A 6,232-nucleotide genomic window follows, 5' to 3' on the forward strand; every position below is an offset into this window, starting at 1 on the left:
GAAGATGGCTGTAAATTGAAATGCATTCACAACAAAGGAAAGCGTCCAGTTAAATACAGACCTGCTAAAAACCAGCTGCTGCCCTGTGATGGAGTGGACTAGGCCCAAACACCCCCTGCTGGTTCTGCCACACCAATCCCAGGGAAGGAGGAGTGGAGAGGTCCTCCATGCAGACTAGAGTGGCTGCAGAGGAAGCAGTCATTCAGGGCCCAGGAGGGCCATATAAAATGAGCTGCAGAGCAGCAGTCAATTGCTGCTTAGAGCAGGAGAAGAAATGACTGCAGGCCTGGCTGCCTTGAAGAGCAGCAGGGCCATGGACCGTTTGCTAGCAGGGACCAGGGGAGCACTGAGGGAGCTCCTGGCTGGTTGCTAGGACTGAGCAGGGACTGAGCCTGGGGAGGGCTGCAGGAAGATAGTATCTCTAGGGAGGAAGCCCTGGGGATACAGCCCCATACCAGGGTTGGACTACTTAAAGAGCAAAGCCCAGGGAGATCTAGAGAGTCACCATCAGAGGGGTACTGAGCTAGGCTCCGGTGGACCGTATACCATGGAAGGGGTTTGTGCTGGTTAACATGCAGACAGTGTGACTTGGCCCGAGCGCTGTTTCACTGACAAACCCACCTGAGAACCACCAAAAGGGGTCACCAGAACTAAAGAATGCAGACACACCCAACCAGAAGGGGGCACTCACGAGAGGTGGGTGCCAACTCTATTACATGTCCAAAGCAAACGCTAAAGCAATAACCTGAAGAATCAACTTTTTGTTTGACAGAGGTTTGCTAGTGACACAGGACTAAAGGACTGAGAATTTCTAAAGTCAATGATTTAGTTTGCACACACAAGAATAACCCCCATTAGCTTTTATGAGATTGAAGACATTGCTACTCAAATATAGTTGGTGCCTGTTGTGTGCCAAGTAGATTAAAAGGGTTTTCAAATACAGTATTGCTAAGTCTCATGATTTTATTGAGAGTCTTGTGATTCTTGGTGCTTTTCTTTAAGCCCCAGCTCCTGGAGTCAAGTGATTTCATGAGAATCTCAGCTTTCATTAAAAACAATTTTTACAGCCCTTGTGCCATGGTGGAGAAAAGCTTGAAAACATGACCTGAGTGCTCCCTGAAGGCTCAGAACCCAAAAGGCCAATGAAAAGGACCTAAATTTTATTATATTTTGAAAATCTTGTGATTTTTAAGCCAGACTCATAATTTGGGGGGCCTGACTCCCCATGTTTCACCATCTGAGCTTGGCAAGACCACAAACGCATGTTTCAGAGTACTCAGAAGTGCTGTGCACACAGCCTAGTGGAAAGCGCACTTCGCATTTCGATTGTACGCTCTTGCGGGCAGGGGACAATCTTTTTGTTGTTTGTACAGCACTTAGAACATTGAGGCCCTCCTGACCTGTGCCCGAGGCTTCTAGGAACGAGGGTAATATAAACAAATAAGAATAATGTTGTTGCAATCAGGGCCTCATGGACACAATGAAGGGGGCAGGATTGCCCTATATACAAAACATGGCAATCCCTGCCCGTGGTCATAAAGAATAAGTGACGTGCGGTAGAGACAGACCCAAGATTCACTGCTGGGTGAAACGTCTAGTCCTCTCTCCTGCCGCCAGTGCATGCATCTGCCCAGTCTGTCTGCTTAGACTGGGTGATGGCATGAAGCTCTGGCCCTATATGCAGGTTTGGGTGTGTTATTTTACACAGCTGAAGCATGCAGCTCCTCCTCCCTTGCTTTAAGTCTTGCTCTGGGTAAATGTTTCAGAGTAGCAGCCGTGTTAGTCTGTATTCGCAAAAAGAAAAGGAGTACCGGTGGCACCTTAGAGACTAACAAATTTATTAGAGCATAAGCTTTCGTGAGCTACAGCTCACTTCATCGGATGCATTTCCGATGAAGTGAGCTGTAGTTCACGAAAGCTTATGCTCTAATAAATTTGTTAGTCTCTAAGGTGCCACCGGTACTCCTTTTCTTTCTGGGTAAATGTGTCTTCCTGGCTCTTGCAGAGTCAGCAGGGCTAAGGAATCTTGCCAGGGAATCTTGCCAGGGTATCTAGGGTCACTGTTCCTGCAGCAGAGACCTGAGACTTCAGCCAGCAGATCCCTGCTCTATGCTGAACAACAAGCCAGACCCCAACCCTAATGGTTTTCAGGCTGATTCTTCCTATTACTTTGCCACAGGGGCAGGGGAAGGGTTGATATTCATGTCTGCGAACTCCAAGAAATTCTTCCCTCTGCAACCACGTTTCCAGAGATCTACCAGAGTCCGATCTTACCATGAACTTTACAGCCTGAAAGCTTTCCTGTCATTTAAGACACAATCTCATCTCTGAGCCAGTAAGGGACCTGTTGGCTGCTCAGACACAGCCCTCTCTGTTCAGATTTCCCCTCTGCTTAGGCAAGCCTGGCTTTCCCTGCCAGCGACGTGAGCTGACCACGCACTACACACTGCTGTCAAAAGGAGTTCAGTTCGCTTTACCTGGACAGACGGCCGTGAGGTTCTTGTTTCCTCTGACACTCTCCTGCTGTCTCTCACGCGCGCCACTGCCCCCGAAACAGTAACTAGCACTTGAGAGAACCGCAGCCAGAGTTCAGTCAATGCCGCTGCTGGCCAGTTGCAACTATTCCCAGAGTCTGGGAAGTGAGTACAGTGCAACGTGTGCACTGGCTTGCCTGATTAGAGAGATCTGCACAGCCGGCCTAGTCCACCAGACAAGATGGATAGTGCACTGTTGTTCATTAGCAGAGACTGAAGGCTGCAAGGATCAGAGTTGTTAGAGATGGAAAAGCCCTATTAATTTACCCAATCTCTCTTCCTTCTGACCAAGGCAGGGTACAAAGCAAAGAGCCCAGATGGGAATTGAATGCACAGGCTCCAGCCTCAGAGTCTGATCGCTTTCCCCTGGGCTTGGCCAGAGCTATCTCAGCTGTATGCCATCTCTTAACTTATGGCCAAAAAGAGAATCCAGTAAATAAGCGGAACAGCTGAACGTTCAGCCCAATTTTCCTGCTGTTAAATTATCCTCCTGCCCTTAAAATGTCAGCAGAGTAAAATCAAACCTGGACTGGAGCTTTAACTGGAATTAGCCTGAAATGAGCCTGGACTGCACTATCCAAAGCTGGGGTTTGGACCCCAAACTTTTTTTTTAAATATTTTATTCCAAACATTCTCCACCACAAGGAAGATTATTATTATTTATATTACAGTAGTGCCTAGAGCTCCCAAATGAGATTGGGACCCTTTGAGCAGAGTGCAAACACATTGTAAGCTGCTTGGGGCAGCCTAGCAATGAACAAGACATTCTGATTAAAACACCAATCAGCAGGACAAAGGGATGCAACTAAGTGAGACTCTTGCTTCACGCTTTTTGCTCCTGCTTGCAATGGGTTGTTTTCATCTGAACAGGAAAAGCTCAGGACAGAATCGTTATATCTGTAATTAGAAAGACATTAGACTCTCTCTCTAATATCTTGGGACTGATGTGGCTATGACTATATTTGTAATTAGCATATCCCCAGCTTATCCATCAGAGGTTGAGTTTAGAAGTGATCTCACATTAGAGACAATACAACTAAGGGCAGTGGCTCTCAATCTTTCCAGACTACTGTACCCCCTTTCAGGAGTCTGATTTGTCTTGTGTACCCCGAAGTTTCACCTCACTTAAAATCTACTTGCTTACAAAATCAAACATAAAAATACAAAAATGTCACAGCACATTACTACTTACAAAGTGCTGACTTTCTCCTTTTTACCATGTAATTATAAAATAAACAATTAGAATATAAATATTGTACTTAAATTGTAGGGTATAGTATAGGGAGCACTATAAACAAGTCATTGTCTGGATGACATTTTAGTTTATACTGACTTTGCTAGTGCTTTTTATGTCACCCTGTTATAAAACTAGGTAAATATCTAGATGAGTTGAGGTACCTCCTGAAAGACCTTGCCTACCCCCAGGGGTACGCGTACCCCTGGCTGAGAACCACTGACCTAGGGCATGTTACAACATCTTATTTGAACATCAAATTCAAAGCAGATCTAGGAGCCAGTCGTTAAAAGGCCTGTGTCTAATGGTCCCTTGACTACGTTGTTGCTCTCACCATTGTTACCAGGAGGGAAGCTGCACTAAGAGGAGCAATAGAGCAGGGGATCTCAACCTGTTCTTTTTGAGGCCCACCCCAACATGCTATAAAAACTCCATGGCCCACCTGTGCCACAACAACTGGTTTCTATATATAAAAGCCAGGGCCAGCGTTAGGGGGTAGCAAGCAGGGCAATTGCCTGGGGCCCCACAAAGCTACATTGCTCAGGCTTCATCTTCAGCCCCAGGTGGCGGGGTTCTGGGCCCCAGGCTTCAGCCCCACGTGGTGAGGCTTCGACTCTCTGCCTTAGGCCCCAGCGAGTCTAACACTGGCCTGCTTGGCGGACACCCTGAAACCTGCTCATGGCCCCCAGACCCCTGGTTGAGACCCACTGCAATAGTGGATATTCTAGGCAGGATCTGAGCCAGTCCATCAGTTTCCACGTTCCACACATAGATTATGTTCTTGTAATGAGAGCTGGAAATGCACTGCAGATGGAGAAATGAAATATTTTCTGAGAACCGGATGGAGTTTTCTTGGTCATGTAACACCTTGTGGCTAATACACAAATGAATCAGTCAATCATGGTGCCAAATCGCAGCTCACAACGAACAAGGTGCATAAAGCTGGAAACACACGGCAATTTTATCGCCACCAGAACTTGGCATCAAGACTGCACGTGACTCCTGCCTCTTTGTCCCTGTGCATTGTGCCAGCCTGATTTTAAGCATTTTAGGAAGGTGCTACTGCATGCATGCATATCTCAATTACAGGCAGCTCCCCTGTCAACAAAAGGGCATAGGAATGGGAGTCAGGAGACTTGGGTTCTGCAGTCCAGGCCTTGGGCAAGTCACCCCTGCTCTGTGCCTCAGTTTCCCCATCTCTAAAATGTGGATCATGATTGCCACATTGTATTGTGCTTTAAGATCTCTGGCTAAGAGCTTAGTGCTGTAGGAGCGATGAATGAGCTAGGCTAAGTAAGGAACTCTGGCTCTCTCATTTGGGAGAAGCCTACAATGCAATGATGTTGCAAAGATTTCCAGTGGGTCGTACGACTGAGCTGTGCAGAGGCAGAAATGGTTCTACTTGCGCTTATGGTCGGCCTGTGTTGCTCGCATGGGTACACTGTGCATTAGAGACTTGCCTGCCAAGACTTTCAGAGGAGAGGGGAGGCGGCTGCATGCTGGTCTCTGACTGGCTTAGAGAGGCAGTGGAGGGCGGATTAGAGGCATAGCAAAGGAGGCAGGGACATGCTTAGTCAGCAGCTGCGGTGGTGCCGGTGCAGCCCCGCTGGCGGCTGTGACAACTTTGCTGCAGACTCTGTCTCCACATGGGACCCGGTGGCTGTTGATCACAGGCTGATTAAAGAACAGGAGGACTTGTGGCACCTTAGAGACTAACAAATTTATTTGAGCATCAGCTTTCGTGAGCTACAGCTCACTTCATCGGATGCATGCAGTGGACAGACTAACACGGCTGCTACTCTGAAGGCTGTTTAAAGGAGCAGCAGAGACAAACCCAGCTGAATCTGTTTGCTTATTAGAAGAGGCAGCATTTCCAGCAGCAAGGGCTCCTTTTAGCTGTGTTAACAAATCAGAAGTGTCAGCAGTCCCCATTTCAAAGGAGAAGCTGCCAGCATGCGTCTACTTATAACCATCCTGGTGAATACCCAGGCAGTGTCCAAGGTTTATTGTTATTTGCCTCTGCACTGATCAAGGTGTGCGTAAACTACTCTTTCTCCACTTGGTTTCATGCTTCCTCCCATACGCCTGAAACTCCCAGCGAATCTGATTTCTGCCCTTCTCCCCATTCAAATTGCAATCTGAAATGCACTTTCCTGAGAAGCCCAGCGATGCTGACCCATGGCACTAAAACCATGGCCAGCCAGCCCTTTACATTTACCCCCCTGCCCATTCTCTCAAACAGAGCCATTCAAGTCAGCCTCTGTGCAGCACTGGCATCTCAGAGTGCTTCCCGGGAGCTGAAGGGTTCTGTCTTTTTCTTCCCTGCCACGGAGCAGCCACCTTGGGGAATAAGGGGGATTGGTGCCAGAAGTCTAAGAAGAAGAGTCCCATTGTGGGAAAGGCTGGGTGGAGAGGTAGCTTGTGCATTGATCCGTGTATGCAGCGAGCTTAGTAACAACTCTTA

General features: G+C 47.7%; 1 protein-coding gene across 1 annotated transcript in view; it reads right to left on the bottom strand.

Moving 5' to 3' along the window:
* Positions 1–2,602, bottom strand: part of SARDH (sarcosine dehydrogenase) — a 112,472-nt gene extending 109,870 nt beyond the window's left edge. Inside the window, exon 1 of the mRNA XM_038374725.2 lies at positions 2,478–2,602. The gene's annotated coding sequence lies outside the window, so the exon portion shown is untranslated. The remainder of the gene's footprint in view (positions 1–2,477) is intronic.
* Positions 2,603–6,232: the final 3,630 nt, after the last annotated feature.

This window comes from Dermochelys coriacea, chromosome 16, assembly GCF_009764565.3.
Source record: "Dermochelys coriacea isolate rDerCor1 chromosome 16, rDerCor1.pri.v4, whole genome shotgun sequence".
Taxonomy (NCBI): domain Eukaryota; kingdom Metazoa; phylum Chordata; order Testudines; family Dermochelyidae; genus Dermochelys; species Dermochelys coriacea.